Source organism: Pipistrellus hanaki, assembly GCF_964339955.1.
Source record: "Pipistrellus hanaki genome assembly, chromosome: X".
In the NCBI taxonomy this organism is placed as follows: Eukaryota; Metazoa; Chordata; class Mammalia; order Chiroptera; family Vespertilionidae; genus Pipistrellus; species Pipistrellus hanaki.
In genome coordinates, this window is record NC_140524.1 from 26,039,969 (window position 1) to 26,058,295 (window position 18,327).

An 18,327-nucleotide genomic window follows, 5' to 3' on the forward strand; every position below is an offset into this window, starting at 1 on the left:
CACAATATCATTTTTCATTTCTTCTTGGTTCTTCTTCATTTCCTCTTAGTTCTTACACATATTGTTGAATTTGTCTTCCATTCTTTTCAGCCACCTTATGACCATTTCTCTGAATTCTTTCTTTCACAGGTTGCTTGCTTTCATTTCATTTACTTCCTTTTCTGGTGATGCCTGCTTTTCTTTTATATGCAGGCTGTTTCTTTGTCTTCTCATGTTCTCTCTTCTCCAGGTGTCTGGTTATGTAGCTCTCTTTCCTGCATTGATTTAAAGGCACAAAATACAACACATACAGGTACTGAACAGAAATGTATTCCCAATATTTATAACCCCAAATAAAGGTGACCACCAGAGAAAGGCAAATTAGAGGATAGGAGAGAAAAAGAAGTGAAAATAAGAAAGGAATACAAAAATGAAATTGGGGAAAGGAAAAAAAAAGTAAGAGAGAAAAGAAAGAATAAGAAAGAAGAGGGTAATAAACTATTATATATATATATATATATATATATATATATATATATATATATATATATATATGGAGAAAATGCCAATAGAACAGCCACTAATCCCAACAAATGCCAGCAACAAGTATCTGGAGATGAATACATACTACAAACAGCAACTAATATCAAGTGAGGTAAGGGAAAACAGAAGCAAAAAAAACAAAACAAACAAACAAAAAAGAATAAGCAAAACAATTTCACGCCGAGACCGGTTTGGCTCAATGGATAGAGCGTCGGCTTGGGGACTGAAGGGACCCAGGTTCGATTCCGGTCAAGGGCATGTACCTTGGCTGCAGGCATATCCCCAGTAGGGGGTGTGCAAGAGGCAGCTGATCGATGACTCTCTCTCATCTATGTTTCTAGCTCTCTATCTCTCTCCCTTCCTCTCTGTACAAAATCAATAAAATATATTTTTAAAAAATAAAAAATAAATAAAAAAAACAATTTCACAAACAAGTATAAAAATCGATATAATCAACAATCAAGCAAACAACAACAAAATGACAGAGAGAAAAACAAATTTTTTGGATAGTGAAGACAGAAGAGAGAGGTGTGTAAAGACTTGGAGCAGGAGATTGGAAATTATATATATAAGTAGGGTGAAATTTTAACAGGGGGTAAAGAGAAAGAATATGAGAAATATAATGCATAAAATGGTAAGAGAAACAGGACAAAAAAGGGGAAAAGTTAGGAAGAAAGTTGTGGCATAAAGGTAAAGTTGTTAGATAAAATGATGCTAAAGGAAAGATGAAAATAGAATGTAGAACACTAATCCCAAAGTAAAATAAAGAGAAAATAAAATGACATTTAAAAAAAGGTAAAATAGTAGTAGTAATAATACTGATAGAAAATAAAAATGTAATAATTAAAAGGTAAAATGAAGTGAGGAAAAAAGAAAAAATTGGTTTTTAAGTAAAAGATGAAAAATAAATAAATAAATAAATAAATAAATAAATAAATAAAAATTTGCAGTAGTGAAGGTCATTCACTTCCTCTTCTGTTCTGTTTGGCATGCCTGTTTCCCAGTCAGGACAGTATTGCAGTGTCCTGCATTTCACTACTCCTCAGTGTTGTAATCCAGTTCTGATTTTTGAGCAGGTAGTGTGTCTTCATTTCTTGCATTCCTTTATTTGTGTTTACACAAGAGTCAATTTGTGATTCAACCCCTAGGTGGCAGTGTTTCTGGATTGACCTCCAGATCTATAGGGCCTCTCTAGCCAGTGCTTAAATCCTGCTTTCCCTGTGGCACTCAGTACCAGTTTTCGGTAGTGGGTTGCCCCAGAGCTAGTTCTCTGACTGTTATTCCCTGCTCTGATCCCCAGGTTCCAGAAAGATAACTTTCCCCTGCAGTCTCTTAGGGTGTCCCCAATTGGGTGATCCTATGTATTGGGCATAGTAATCTGAAGCAAGGATTTAAAGAGAAAAAAGAAAAAGAAAAGAGCCAGTGTAAGTGTGTGAACTCCGGGGCTGCGTGCAAGTCTATGCAGTCTTTTTTTCCCCCTTGGATATAATCAGCCAACACACTTTTCAAATTTTTAACCTGTCATTTTGTGTCAGATTAAAATGGGTTGCTTTTTAGAGTTCCCTTCTGTTGTCAGCGCTGAGGATCCCCTTCCACATTCACAGATCACACCAGCCCCAACAGCCACGGATTTTTCTAGGCACAGGCTCCCCCGGTCCTCCAGCTCCCGCAGTGTGCACATTTCTCTCTCCTTCCAGGACCAGAGACCTCACCTTATCCCAGGCCAAATCTGACCTTTCCCTGATGCAGTGTAGCACTCCTCTAATCCACGTGTTTGTGCCAATTGGGGAACGCTGTTCTGGGGCTCGCAGCTGTTCAGTGGTTGCCACAGTTGTAGATTTTCGGGCTTCCGATAACATCCACTTTCCCCTTCAAGATGGCATGGTCTCTGCATCTGAGCCCAAGCCCATAGGTCTGGGAGGGGACCTAGCAGCATTGAGGGCTTCCCAGTCAGGGGACCCCTGTCCAGCAGTCCCCACCATCTCCTGGAGTATAGCTTCCCTTCAACTCACCAACAAACACTTCCCTTGTGACCTTCAGCTGTTGTTTCTATCTGGTCTGGGACAAGGCTCGGGACACATCTGTCTATTCTGCTGCCATTTTTTTTTATCCACAGCAACATATTTTAATTATTAATTATATTTATTGATAGTTTCTCCCTACAAAATATAAGCTCCAAAGGGAAGGGATGTTGTCTGTTTTTTGCTTTTTTTTTCTACTTCTCTATTTTCCACAGCTAGAATTGTGACTGGAATATTGTAGATAATCAATAAATACTTGTTGAATGAATTAGTAGTTCCCTGTTACACTTCTGTCCTTCTTTTACTTGACCTCTGTATGCTATACTAGTAATTCTACTTTGTTTTCTTTTGGTTCACGTATCTGGCTATTCCTTCTCAGCATCCTTTAAAGGTACGTTTTCCTGCTCCTACTACTCAAACTTATCTTCTAGGGTCCCAAACTTAATCTGTGTCCTTTTAAAAATAGCTACTCTAAACATTCTCTAAGTAAAATTTAATCCACCTTTACTTTTTTTTTTGAGGTCCCACCAGAACAGCATTGAAGGAGAAACCCTTTATTGGCACAGTATTCCTTCTTTAATAGGACACAGCAGTGATTTTCAAACAATAAAGGCTGGTTTCTCTATTTTGATTGTATGTATTAAGAGGTCAGTAAGTCAGTCAAATCAAGACCACCCAGTTTGTTTTAAGGAGACAGTTGGTAAAACTAGTACAGCTCTTCCAACATTAGACTATTTCATTCTCATTATCAGCTGAGGTACACACAAAAATAAAACTTCTATTTCAAAAAGATCATGCCAAGATCAGAGCAGGTTAGCAACATTGCAAAGCTCAACAGATGCAGGGGCCCCAGTAGAGTGGCTTTTTTTCAAATGGCTGTCCCACTATTTCTCTTCTCAACCTATTTCCAAATCTAGAAAGCTGCCTGATCAGAGGTGCTGCTGATGGTGGGATGCACGGGAAGCTATCATTAGAAAATACACGTTTAATTCCTTTGGAAAAACTTCGAACCTTGTAGGCCTATCATGCTCCCTGGTGATACACAGATGGAAATGGATGAAGGATGTGAAGATGGTTGCAGGAAGAGCCGAGCAGCACTAGTCTAAGGGGGAACGACCTGCTTTGCTTGTAGCAGTGGTTTAAATGCATTGTGACAACAGTCCACTGAGTGGCCTGGGAGGTAGTCAGGCCTTGGATGTGTCTTCTTGGAAGACTGCTCTCACAATAGACACAAGGTTTGGCCCAATCCAGCCCTTCAGGCCCTGTCTAAAACCCATTTGTACTCAAAGAATAAAAGACATTCCTATCCCTCATCTCACCCACTGGCTACATTTCAGAAAACCCTGCCCCCTGGCTGGCTCGAAGGGACCACAGCAGGTTAGATCCTTTTCCAGTACTGGTCCATGCAGGGGAGTCCAACCACGATCTCTAACTCAATTACACAGTGATCCTGTCCTCTGAGAATTTTAAAGAAGCCATTGTCACCCCAGTCGTTGTTCCAGGAGTTGCAGACCAGTCAGTAGGGGGTGCCATTCTCCACACCCCAGCCCAGAATGCGGACTGCATGGCCTCCCACCATTTCCCCAGCGAAATGTTGGTCCATGCCAGACTTGTACATCAGGAAGTGTGAATACACAGAGAATGCTGCCTCTACTGGGCCGTTCTTGTAGATCTCTGCCATAATCTCCTCACTACTGGGGACGCTGTATGTGTTTATCTTCTTTGTAGGATGGGGTGTAGCCTGGCTCACAGATCTCGCTGCACTCAGGGGTTTCCCCCGCTTCCCCTGAGCATGAGGGCCTAGAGCCATTCATGTGGTGCTCACAAGGAGGGATGGAGTAGGGTCTGCAACCTACGTGGGAGTCATAGAGGCCACCAGACACCAGGCCTTTTCTTGTCCAGAAGTTCCAAGCTCCAGAGGGAAAGCCATTACAGCCTTCTCCACACTGGAAGCCACATAGGTAAGCAGGTCCTCGGCAGACACCTCCACGTTTACATGCCTATTGGTAAGGATGCAGATCTGGTCAGAAATGGCTTCCACAGCTCCAAATGCCCAGCAGGAGCTACAGGGACCCTGGTCTCTGATCTCCTTGATGGTTGGGCCGTTTGGCCACTGTCCCTGGGCATCGAAGTTTTCAGGCAGAGTTGTGTCCTCAGCAAGCCACACTTTCTCAGGCAGCTTGGGCCCACCCAGTTTGGTGCCACACAGAGTCCTCACGTAGCGCATATCCACGTTGCGGAAGTTGTGTCCGACCTTCCATGTAGAGTTCCGCTTATTAAGATAGTGGACCAGCTCATCTGACAGGGGCCGGAGGCCCAGCCTGCTCCGCGCACTGGTCAGCACCACCAGGCAGCTGAGGGTGGGCAAGAGCCGCCACATTTTGGAAGTTGGATCCTAGATTCACCTAGCTCCGCTGCTGAGAGCCTGGGCTGCCTGGGCCTGTAGCCGGCGAGGTGCCAAGTCCGCCCGAGCAGCCGCTGTAGGCCCACCTTTACTTTTTTTTTTTTTTTTTTTTTTTAATATGAACATGATTATTTTTACTGATAAAAGTTTAAAAAATGACACATAGCAAAAAAAAAAAAAAAAAAAAAAAAAAGAGAGAGAGAGAGAGAGAAATTAAGTAGGTATTAGGAGAACTTGATAACATTTGTGGTCTATGGAAAGTTATGGAAAACCTGGAATAATTTTTTACAGACATGTAAGAAAGGAATTCTCTAGTGATACTTTGAGTCTTAGGGGGGGGAAATGGATGAAATTGGTTTCTAATTCAGTTGGAAATATAAGGTGTGTTGTTTATTTTTATTTTATAGAAAGGAGAAGAGAGAAAGAAATCTATTTGTTGTTCCATTTATTTATGCATTTATTACAGTGCGTGGGAGACGCCAAGAGCACCCGAGAGTGGATTCTGTACAGATGCCCTCTTCCTGGAGGATAGCCCAGCTGCTCAACCGCAGTACTGGACCCCTAGGTGTGCATCTGAGCTCAGAGCCCTGAGAGTGCATATGGGCAGATATGCAACTGCAGAGGCAAAGTTCTGGCAGACCTCTATAAGCCACTAGTGGGAGCCACTGGGAGCTTGCCTTGGGTGCGATCTTGAACAAGCAGGAGGCGCACACCCCTCCAGCAGTAGAAGCTTTGAATTCTCTTAGCCTAGATATTGATCCACAGGCACCTCAACTGTGCAATTACACTGCTAGAGCCCTTGAGAGTCCTTTAGGCCACATTTACTTTTTAAATTAGCAATTATATACTGGTTTCTCCCAAATGTTTAGTTCCAACCCAGATTTCTCTACTGTGCTTCAGACCTACATCTCCTTGCAACCTATCAGGCACCTCTGCCCAATGGTTCCACATACTCCTCAAATTTTAAATTGTCAAAACTGGATTCCTCCTAACCCTTACACATTTTGTAATTCTCTCTGGGTTCCCTATCTCAATGAATGGTACAACCATACACTCAGTTTTCCAAATGAGAATTTTGGAGTCACAATAGACTCCTTCTTTTCCTACATTTTCCATACCTAAATTATCACTAAGTCCATATGATCCTACCATTTCCTTTTAAAAATCCTTGGCATGGTCCCCTATTCCTGCCTGATCTAGTTCCTGCAATATGAAACTTTCTTTTTTGTTCACTGCACTCTCTCATGTCCTTATTTATCTGTATGAAATGTGGTTGACCTCCCTGCCCCAAATCTGACAAATATCTTACTAGTTCTTCAAGTGTCATCATTCAAGCATGGATTCCTCCAGAGGTGGAATGAATTCTTCTTCCTCTATGGTTCTATAGAACACTATGTAGATCTTTTTAGAACAATTTTCACATTGTATATTCTTTCTCCCCTCTTAGATTGTAAGGTACTTGAGGGCAAGGACGGTTTTCCAATTAGTGTCAATACTGCCTATCCCTCTGCTTTGCACAAAGCAGTTTTGAATAAACTATTGAATCTATTAAATCCCCTTCCTCCTTAACTTATTTTAAAATTTTTTAATGCTATTACCTAAGGAGAATGCAATTTATTTTTCTTTCCCTTCATTCCATTTGTGAATTAAACAGTTGTTCTTATCAGTAGAAGTGTACTAAAGCAACGTAATGATCAATTCAGCTATAAGGATTTATCTCTAACAAAGAAAAGTCAAAAGTTAGAAATGAAATTAGCCCAAATAAACAACCATTTTCCTCAGCATTCATATCACTTAAAAGTGCTTAGGTGTCCCTATCTATTTCTTTATCCACTTCATTTAACATAATTTTACTAAAAAGAACAATAGCTTCTTTAAGAAATGTATTTCTTAGTATTCAGGTTATATTGTTTATATGTTCTAAATTGTATATGTGACCACTGCTATTCATGGCAACAATGTAACTTTATTATGGGTTAAATAGGCTTCTTCTGGGCTGGCTTAAATTACATTTTTAAAAATATATATTTTTATTGATTTTTTTAGAGAGGAAGGGAGAGGGAGAGTTAGAAACATCAATCAGCTGTCTCCTGAACACCCCCTACTGGGGATGTGTCCACAACCAAGGTACATGCCCTTGACTGCAATCGAACCTGGGACCCTTCAGTCCACAGGCTGATTGATGCTCTATCCATTGAGCCAAACCAGTTAGGACTTAAATTACATTTTTATACTTTTTATGTATAGCACCATTTCAAAGGAAAAATATGAGTCCCAATTAGAATATATATACACACATTTTTCCAGATCCTTTGAAATGATTCTAATACAGATGGTTCACACAGAACACACTTCTGACAGTTTTAAAGGACCAGTTAAATTGTAAGCTTATCAGAGCAAAAATAAGTCAATCAAAACTTAATGAGAATTTCAAATAACGATATGAAGTGCTCCACCCCAAATACTAATAGCTGAGACAACAACAAAATAAATCTAGAACCTTCAAATGCCTCCCCAAGTACAACCGCATAATCTAAGAAAGGTGATTTTGTTAGCCAGTGCACGCCAAACTACAATACCCAGAATGCTCTTCTCTGTGTGAACTCTGGGCATAATCACTGCCAGTTGGTGGGAGGTGATGGGAATTGTGGGTATATATAGAAACTACTGTCTCAACTCCATTTCCCACAATCCTCTATCATCATTTAAGTCTTTCCACCAATGCCAGTATTGGATCCTCTCCAGGAGTAAAAGCCTCAAGCGACCTCAAACTACATTTCCCATGAGGACAACGACTGGGGGCTCTCTTCCCTGGTGACCAGTAACCAATAGGAGACGCCCTATTAGGTGAGAGTCCAGCCTTGGGCCCCAGTGTCAGGCCTAAGCCGGCTAGAGCGAGGCGGGGGGAATATAGAAGACAGTTGCGTGGTGCGCGGCGCAGCGAGGACACTTCCTGCCCAGGAGCTTCCACGCCGTCCGATTTTCTGCGGCTGTATAAGGAGTATTTCCGTAGCCGGGGAGCTGGAGGTCAGAGAAGCAGAATGCCTGAGTGGCTATGGCTGGGGACTGTGGGAGTGTAGGGAGGAGGGTGCTTCCGGGGCTGCTGCCCTTAGCGGTTAACTCCGCCCAGTTCCGCCTTCGCGGGAGTGGGGGCGTGGGGACTGCCAGGAGTGGGTGGGCTTCGGAGCTCTCCAAGCCAGTTCCAGCCGGGGGAGCGCGCTCTTTTTCTCTCGCTTCCCCCCCTCCCCCCCAACTCGCCTTCTGTTCTTTTCTACCACACACACGCTAACCCTGTGCCTCCCCAGATGTATGAAGTTAGGGTTCTATACCAGCGTCTTCCTTAGGTAGCGTCTGGACTCTTAATTGCTTGGAAGAGTTGGGTGATCTCTTTTCTCTTTTCCCTCAATTTACATTTTTACAAAATTTATCTTTATTGTAGAAAGTATTACAGATCTCCCCCCCTCTTTCCCCATCCCCGCCCCCTTTCCAGGCATTCACTGCACTATTTATATTTCAGGCTTGGGCACGCATCCCTCCCAAGGCGCACACTTTCCACTTCCTCTGGAGGCAGGGGAATTCCTTGCCACGCCCAGGACGTTACTTTTGCCAAATTTTCACTTTCTGTCTCATTGATGGTGAGATAAAGATAGTCGCCATCTCTTATTTGGCCCCTCCAGCCACCCACTCCTTCCCTAACCAGATATTTGCAATAGAAAGGGTTTCCTTTTAATTCTCAGAAGGGATAGGAAACAGAAGAGGGAAGGAATATTACTTTTAAGATACGTGTTTAAGATTCAGTGCAATGTTCTGATGAGAGTGAAGGGCAAGTTAGACCTATTTATTTGTATTTATTATTTTTTAAGTTTATCTTTTTTGTTGAAAGTATTACAAATGTCCCCTCCCCCCACTAGCCCCTTGCACCCCACTCTTTTCCCCTCCCCAAAGCCTTCCCCTCACTATTATCTGTCCATAGGTTATGCATATAAGTTCATTGGCTAGTCTCTTCCCTCTGTATACCTATTTTTAAAACCGTGCTTTAGGGGTTTCCAGCAAGGACTGATAGCACAAATATAGGAAATTTTGCGAAACAGACTCTATTGATTATTTTATTATAACAAATGTGAACAAAAATCTCTGAGGCATTTGTGGAAAAGTATACTAATGGGTTGGAGGGTGGGGGTGACCTATGGAGTGTCAAGCCAAACCTGGAAGTGTTGAATTTATCTGTCTTCAGATCAATTATGGTAGGCTCTGTGAAAAAGGCGAATTTAAATTGGGCTCCAGATGAAATTTGAAATGGGCAAAGAGGAGGGAGAAAATGCTTCCTCATAATATTAGGATTGGAATTAAGAAGGATAGAGAGAAGAGGAAGCACTTGGGTGACAATTGGGCTTAACTGAATGGAATAAAAGGTGTCGGCAGTTTTCAAGTGTACAACTCAGGGAAATATCATTTTCACACTGCCTTGTGCACTCATGGTGAAAAGCAGACTCTTAACAACGATTTTGTGAACCAGTGTCACCCAAATAAATTCAGTTTTTTTTAAAGAGATGTCAGACATGATAGACTGGGAAAGAAATGGTATTAAAAAAGCTTGGGGTCATAATACTAGGACACTTTGAAGTATCCACATGATTTGGATATTATTCTGTATCAAATAAAATTAAAGACAAAAAGTTAAGATTGGGCGATTTTTGTTTTTTCATTCTAGGAGAACCGGTTTTGAGATCAGTTCTTGCAGAACACAAAGGAGTGTGGTGGTGTGTTCCAGGGGTGAGTGTAAACCCCAGAGGAACTTTGTCATATACACTGTTTTGTTTGTGGCTAGCTACACTCTATAGTTGTGAGTTTTAAAGCCTGGTGGCAAATTTCTTTTTTTTTTAATTAATTTTTGAGAGAGGGAGGGAGAGGGAAGGAGTGACTAACTGTAAGAGAGAAAGAAACAACATCAATGTCAAACATCAATTGCTTGTTTTCCACATGCTCCAAGCATGTAAGGTGACCAGGCGTCCCGCTTTTGGCGGGACAGTCCCGATTTTTAACAAATTGTCTCGCGTCCCGTGGTGTTTTAAAAAAGTCCCGATTTTTGGAAAGAATATTTTTTAAAACGCCGCGGGACGCGGGACAAATTGTTAAAAATCAGGACTGTCCCGCCAAAAGCGGGATGTCTGGTCACCTTACTCAAGTGAGGATCAAACCCACAACCAGGGTATGTGCCCTGACCTGGAATTGAACCCACCACCTTTGGGTGCATGGGACAACACTCCAACAAACTGAACTTCACTGTCCAGGGCTTATATTTATTTCCTTAAAAATGTACTTGCTATTCTGTGCATTGCATTATCTGAATTGTAGTCATCTCATTGGGTTACAATAATGACTGATGTTTATTGAACCCATAATAATGTTCCAGGAACTGTCATAAGCATTTTGTTGCATTATTTTAATAGTCTTATGAAATACGTACTATTCCTCCCATTTTTCTAGAAGAGGAGACTAAAATAAAAGTTAAACAACCTACCTAAAGCCATGTAGATTTTAATGAATTGATTTGGGGTTTGGGTGTATAGATTTCTGACTATAGAGCCCAGGCTCTGTTTACCATGGTTTGCTGGTCATGCTGTTCACTTTATTCTTGATCTTCCGCTTGTGGTAAGAAAAGATTATTGTGAGTTATAGTTGATCATCTTGGCAGAAACCCAAATGATTCACTCTTAGTTTCTGTGTTAGTGTGTGTCTGCTGAAAGTAGCTGCCAAAACCAAATTAGCTTAACTGCTATTGCAGCCGTAGCTAATTTTGTCTGCCAAAACTATAGTCAGTATGGCTATTTCTGAATAAGATGATTAATTTTGTAAAACGTCATACCTTTAAGCTCTTTGGGCCTGGTCTGACTTTAGGTTTTATTTTTGCTTTTATTTTAGGTGACCTGGGTCACTAGGTTTCCTCCATGACCTTTGCCCATATGAAGTGTTGGTGTAAGCTCTCCCTGGTTCTAGTTGGGGAAATAGAGGTCCATAATTCTGAGATAATGTAGTGTGTAGTGTAATGGAGATAGGTACGAAGTACTTTGGAAGGATAGAAGGAGTGACTAACTGCAAGAGAGAGTTAGGCAGAAGGCTTTTGTGAGGTGGTGACATGATGGGTCTTGAAGGACAATGAATTTGTTAGGCAGAGAAGAGTGGAGGGGAAGCATTTCAGATAGAGAGAGCAGTCTGTAAGAGACATACGATTATAGAAGAGCAGTGCATAGCCATTCAATATTGAGGAATTTAGCATGACCAGGATGCCGATTGGGAAAAGGAAAGTACAATGGTAGAAAAGTCTGGAAAGAGGTTGAGACTAATTTGTGAAGCACCTTGAATGCAAGGCTAAGAAGTTTGGATGTGCTCTCACAGGCCAGTGTTTTTTGAAACTAAAAGTGTCTACCATCAGTGGTTATGTTGAACTCCCACAAATATTTTAAATTTTACTGATGTGTCTTATAAAAGGTAAAACTGAATGTACCAGTTAGCAGGCTGGTGCTCAGGAGCCGAGGGAGCAACATAGAGAAAGGAACAGATTTTAGAGCCATTTAGGAGGTGGAAATAATAGGACATAGTAGATAGGAATATTATTATTCTATCAGTGTCATCAAAATGATTTTAAAAGTCAGTATGCCATTTGTTCATTATCTTTTATATTCTAAGATGAGCATAGTATAGCCCAAAGAGATTGTGCACATATATTCATTAAGGTAACTACTGTCACAAGTGGGTTTGAATTGCACACAAGCATCTCAAGTGTCCTTGAGAGTGGTAGCACAAATATTCGAGATGCTGGTAAGGAATATGAGTATGATCTATGACCCTTAGTGATCTGAGGAACTCCTTGTCTTTCAAGACTCAACTCAAATATCAATACCTCTGTTAAGCCTTCCTTGCAACTCCCCAACTTGCCCCCTCCACACATATGCATGCATACATGAAGCAATGCTAGGCTTCTGGCTTCAATAGGACCCTGCACTTACCTCTGTCCTAGTCTGTACCACTATAGTGTATCAATCTGTGGATATCTGTGTCCCCCCTAGACTGTGAGCTCCTTTAAAGGAGGGACCAGCTCTCATTCATCTCCATACCCATAGCATCCAAAACAGCAGTTGGCACATGGTAGACACCTAATAAATGATTATTGGATGAAAAGAATGGGCCAACATATTCACATGACTATAACTCTGGACCTTGTAGTGCCAAGTGCTACAAAAAAGATTAGCTTTTTGCTGCATTTGCTACTTTTGCTAAATAAAGCAGTAAATTAAAGTGACCCGAATGCACAACTCCACTACAGATCTCTTCTTTTTCTTCATTTTTTTGACCCACTCTCCTATAGTTACCTTCCCCCCCCCCCCTCATCATTTATCCACCCAGCCGCCTGTTCCTTAGGCCTACCCAATGCTCTGCTCTCTTGACAGAGTTCACATTGCTCCTGCCCTGATACTTTGCCAAGGATCCATCCCTCTTCTACACCCACCAAGTCCTGTTTGCTCCATCCTTGAAATTACTCTCAAATTGGTCTCCTCTTAGTTGTAGACACTGCTAGTGGAACTGTAATTTTATACAGCCCTTCGGGAGAGCAATTTGTCAATATGTGTCAAAAAAATTAAAGGTTAATATAGCTTTCAACCTACACTTCAACTTATAGGGTTCTTTATTGAGGAAATAGACATGATTTTCCAAAATTTAGCTCTCAGGATATTTTTAAAATAGCAATAACAAACAAACAAAAAAGTTTATAATAGCAAAAACTTAAAAAAAATACATTTTAAATGTCCAATACTAAAGGTTTAAATGAAATCAATTATAGTACATTTATACAATGAATTACTAATTACCCAGGTAAGTCGCCGCCGTTACTAAAAAATATTTAATGATATAGAAAATTGCTTATGATACATTAAGAGAAAATTTAGTTTATAAAGTTGTCAGATCCCAGTTTATTTTTTATTTTTAAAATTTCTTTATTAAGGTATTACATAGTGTCCTCATCCTCCCATTAACCACTCAACTCCCCCACTCGTGCCCTCACCCCCCTGGTGTACATGTCCATTGGTTAGGCCAGTGGTCGACAAATTCATTAGTCAACAGAGCCAAATATCAGCAGTACAACAATTGAAATTTCTTTTGAGAGCCAAAGTTTTTAAACTTAAACTTCTTCTAACACCACTTCTTCAAAATAGACTCTTCCAGGCCGTGGTATTTTGTGGAAGAGCCGCACTCAAGGGGCCAAAGAGCTGCATGTGGCTCACGGAGCTAGGCTTTTGCCAACCATGGAGCTAGACTTATATACATGTATACAAGTCCTTTGGTTGATCTCTCCCCCTTACCCACCCTTCCCTACCTTCCCTCTGAGGTTTGACAGTCTGATCACTGCTTCTCTGTCTCTGGATCTGTCCCTGTTCATCAGTTTATGTTGTTCATTATATTCCATAAATGAGTGAGATCATGTGGTATTTATCTTTCTCTGACTGGCTTATTTCATTTAGCATAATGCTCTCCAGTTCCATTCATGCTGTTGCAAATGGTAAGAATTTCTTCTTTTTTACTGCAGCATAGTATTCCATTGTGTAGATGTACCAGTTTTTTAATCCACTCCACTGCTGATGGGCACTTAGGCTGTTTCCAAATCTTAGCTATGGTGAATTGTGCTGCTATGAACATAGGGGTGCATATATCCTTTCTGAACGGTGTTTCTAGCTTTTTGGGATATATTTCTAAAAGTGAAATCGCAGGGTCAAATGGGAGGTCCATTTTTGAGGAAACTCTATACTGTTCTCCACAGTGGCTGCACAAGTCAGCATTCCCACCAGCAGTGCAAAAGAGTTCCTTTTTCTCCTCATCTTGCCAACACTTGTCATTTGTTGATTTGTTGTTGATAGCCATTCTGACAAGTGTGAGATGGTACTGCATTGTCGTTTTGATTTGCATCTCTCAGATGATTAGTGACTTTGAGCATGTTTTCATATGTCTCTTGGCCTTCCTTCTGTCTTCTTTTGAAAAGTATCTATTTAGGTCCATTGCCCATTTTTTGATTGGATTGTTTATCTTCCTTTTGTTAAGTTGTATGGGTTCCTTGTAAAAGTTGGAGATTAAACCCTTATTGGTGATAACAGATCCCAGTTTAAATACACACACATGTCACACATACACATATGGGCATTGTACATACATGCACATATCTTTGCATGCATAAATAGGAAAAATCCTGCAATGTGAAACAAAAAAATTGATAGAAGTTTGCTGTAAATCTTAAGATTACATATGAATTCTATTTTTAACCTTTTGCAAATTTTATTTTCTAATCTGCTATAATTATACATTGGTTAATTTTTAAATATTAGTTAAAAATACTTTCCCTTTGTCCACCATTATTATCATTGCCTTAGTTTGGGACACAGTACTGTGCCCACACATTCACATGACTTACAGTTTGCATGTCTACTTCCTCTAGCCTGCCTCTCTTGTAGTGCATTCTCCACCAATGCTGACAGAATGATTTTTCTAAGTGGCAAATCTGAAGCTATTTGGCTCAATAAAATAGTTCTAAGGCTGCCCATTGTCTTCAAGATAAAATCTAAACTTCTTAGATTGGCTTATAAAACCTTTGAAAATAGGCTCCCTGTTTTTCTCTCCAATATCACTTCTTCCTCCTACAATTTATGGCGTCTTAGGCCACTGCCCGCCACATAATAGTATTTAATGAATGCTAGCCAAATGTCAATGTGGATTGTATGGGTTAACTGTTATGTGCCAGTCAATCCACTAGTACTTCATTTCATCCTCAGAGTAAAAATGATAAAAGTTATCTTTATTTTACAGATGAGGAAAATTAAATAAAAAGTGGGAAGGGACAAAAGAACATTTTTTTAAAGAGAAAAATCCAAACCATCTGCCATAACACAGCTCTCCTTATTTTCCTGAAGCTCCTCCCAGTTTTTGTCATTGTGCAGGGAAAGGGACTGTTCTTTCCCTTGAGCAAGTTATATGTGAGTGATCACAGTGTAAGAAGCACAGTTCAGACTGACATGATCTCACCATGTCACCCTTCACATTGTGCTAATGTACAGAGTTATTTCCTTTGTGCACATAACATTTCATGCAGGAGAGAAGGAATAGCTCCAAATGCTATGTTTTTCTTTCTGTTTTGAAATTCTATGTCTTTTGGGAAGGGGATGTCAGCAGAGAGCTACAGAAATCTATGATAGGATTGAATGTACAAGAAACAATGTGTCTCATGGGAGCCAATGTCATTGGTTAATTTATTTTTTTAAATGTCATGTGGATGTATTTTCTAGCAATCTGTCCCCAGGGAAGTCCTAGGTTGAATTCAACTGTTAATCCTATTTTCAGAATGCAGCCCATGCGTGCACTGTTAAGTGACCTTAGACATATGTAGTGGATTACCATAATGACATAAATCAAGTAAATATGGGATATCTGATTTTCTCAACAAAAAAGTATCGGTTTTCATTGTCATGCAGGATCTTGCAGCATGGTCTTTCCTACATTTTCCTTATAAATACAATACCCATTGAGAAAAAAAGAGATGCTCGTTAAAGTACAGAAGTCCTAAGCATGAATCATCTGAATAAAACATTACCTTGTAAGAAATGGTCACTTTTAAATACTCTAGAAAAAATAATTTATATTTCTCCTACTCCATGGTCGAATAAATTGCACATAGAAATTAAAGATAGAATTTTAATTCATTTGATGAATTATTGTGGGCTTACCATGTTCAAAGCACTCTGTTAGGTACTGTAGTAGGTATTTCCTAACACCTCCTTTAATGACGAGAGAGAGAGAGAGGGGGGGGGGAGAATATGAATCTAGTATACATACAAGAATTATTGTGCGAGAGAAATAAATGAATAAAAAAGAAGAATTTTTAACAATCAGGCCCATTCTAGAAATGAAAATTTACCCAGGTGAAAATTGGGATATGTGCCAGGAAGGATTTATTCTTTTTGCTCTGTCTCTTTTCTCTGTGGGATATATAGGAGAAAATGAGCTACCAGATAGCTGATAAGCAAATTATCTACTTATCTGTTTACAGTGTTAGAGATGGAATAGTGACTTTTGGTGTTTCCAGCCCTGCACAAGCCTGCAGATGATGTTGTGAGAGTTATGACTTTGTCAGCTTTTCCAGGGTTTCTGTTTCTGCTACAGAGATTTGGCAGACACCTCAGACAAATTTTATGTGTCTTAAATCTTCCTCAAGCTAGGCTTGGCTCTTAGATTTATATGTACAAAAAAGTGAAGTGTTTACCAGTTTGACATTTTTGAAGATCAAAACAGACTCAGTTTTTGTTAAATTCAGCATACACCTCAGTTTAGTCTACCAATAAAGCTAATTGCTTTTGCTATTTGTTTAAAACAGCCAAAATGTTGACTTTCCAGAAGTGGCGACTGATCATATGTCTGTAGATTCATATTTCAGGCTTCCCCGTTGCTTCCTCTTCTACTTGCCTACAAAGTGTAAACTTTTGCTGTTATTCATTTTCTTTTTTTGACTATACTGCCACATAGTTTAAAACAATGTAGGATGGGAGGTGTGGTGAAATATATTGGCAATCTAGGAGGAAAAAAAAAATTGTTTTTATTAGCTCCATCCTGCCCCCTTTTGGCTCAGCTTTTCAAGGGTGCCTTACCCACAAAATGCTGTTCCTTGGTATAATAATGATAAGTGAGAATAAGAACTGAAGAACTTTCAGTGATTTCCCATTAACAAGGCTGCTCCAAAGGTACCTATATGTAGGCAGAGCACAAATGAAAACTTGGCTGTAATGCAGAATAGTTGAAACGCTTTGTGGAGAATGTTATATAAACAACATAGTCTCAGTGGTGAACTGTAAAAGATAATGATGAGGAAATCCCCAGTAAGGGCCCTTTTTATCCGTTCCAGCTGCTCTTCTTTTAAGCCAGCAACAACCACCATTTAGCTTCCTGGGGTGGAAACTATCCCTCAGGCCCCATAATACGCCCTCCTACCAGTTCTTCAGTCAAGTCCTCCAACACACTTCACTAGGATTACTTTGATCACATAATATAATTTTCACCTTTCAAGAGATGCTGAGTTTGAATTCAAGGAGCACTTAATACTTAAGTTCATTTACTCAAAAATCATTTGAGCACATATACAGGAACAGACCCTATGCTAAGTGCTGGGAATAGTGATGAAATAGAGGTAGTCTCTGGCTGCCCTTAAGTAGCTTACAGTCAAGTGTGGGAGATAGACATCGGTACCTATATGTACCTGCTTACTTTTCTTTTAGCATGCAAATATTACTTTGAACAATTATTTCCTTCTACAAATGGGACATACTTTCCTGTGCTCTTTTTCATGTTGCTTTGCTGAATATTCACTCTTTCAAGCTCAAATCAGTGATCCTAGTAGAATTGTGGGCATGATTGTCATGAAGAAAATCAGACTTTCAAAGTCTAGCAGCTTAGTTAAACTGCATGAGGCTTATTTATTGCTTACTGCGTCAGCAGGGCTAACATGATTGCTGGTCAGCTCCCTTTGGGGGCTGGGGAAGGAAAGGATAGAGGCTGAAAAGATGGCAAGAAGTGGCTGTTTTACAGTTGCCTCCAGAATGTTGTAAACCCCTAAAGACATTATCCAGTTATGGGAACTAGAGATGAGACCAAACTAACTAACTAACTAACATATATATATATATACATATATATGTTAGTTAGTTAGTTAGTTAGTTATATGGACAGACACACACACACACACACACACACACACACACACACACACACATATATATATATATATATATATATGACTAAGTGTCCATCCGACCGCTATCTATGATGCACACTGACCACCAGGGGGCAGATGCTCAAGGAAGGAGCTGCCATGATGCACACTGGCCATCTATATATATAAAAGGCCAAATGTCCATCTGACCAGTAGCTATGACACACACTGACCACCAGGGGGCAGACATAATACAGGCGCTGCCATGACACATGCTGGCCGTTTAAAAATAATCAGCACCACAGACCTGGTGCCGACAAACCAATACTTGGCTTCTCCCAAGTGGGACAGAGGCCACACTACCCCAGAGCAATACCCCACCAAATTGCAGCCAACACTGCCAAGGCCCCATGGTGCAAAATGCGTCCCACAACCCAGCCCAGCCAGAAAACGATGGCTGTGGGCACTGGGTAATAACATCACATAGCAATGCCCAGCTTCTTCTAAGTTTAGCTAAATCAGAAAGCAGGTCTAATTAAGCAAGTCTATTCTATATCTATAAAAACCTAAATTAACTCATGCATGTGTGATACATATAAAGCTCTCACTGGCGCCAGTCGCATGTGTATGTTTCGATC

At 40.3% G+C, this 18,327-nt stretch overlaps 1 protein-coding gene and 1 pseudogene across 8 annotated transcripts in view; one reads left to right on the top strand and one right to left on the bottom strand.

Annotated features, from left to right (window-relative positions):
* Positions 1-3,917: 3,917 nt before the first annotated feature.
* On the bottom strand, positions 3,918-4,945 carry LOC311614937 (cathepsin B-like; annotated as a pseudogene). The gene has a single exon. The product of its transcript is annotated as a cathepsin B-like (transcript).
* A 2,639-nt stretch (positions 4,946-7,584) lies between these two features.
* ENOX2 (ecto-NOX disulfide-thiol exchanger 2) overlaps positions 7,585-18,327 on the top strand; it is a 293,057-nt gene continuing 282,314 nt past the window's right edge. For 2 of the 7 annotated variants that reach the window (XM_084870729.1, XM_084870730.1), the window contains exon 1: positions 7,801-7,974. The gene's annotated coding sequence lies outside the window, so the exon portion shown is untranslated. The other 5 variants (XM_084870724.1, XM_084870727.1, XM_084870728.1 and 2 more) reach the window with 5 other exon arrangements.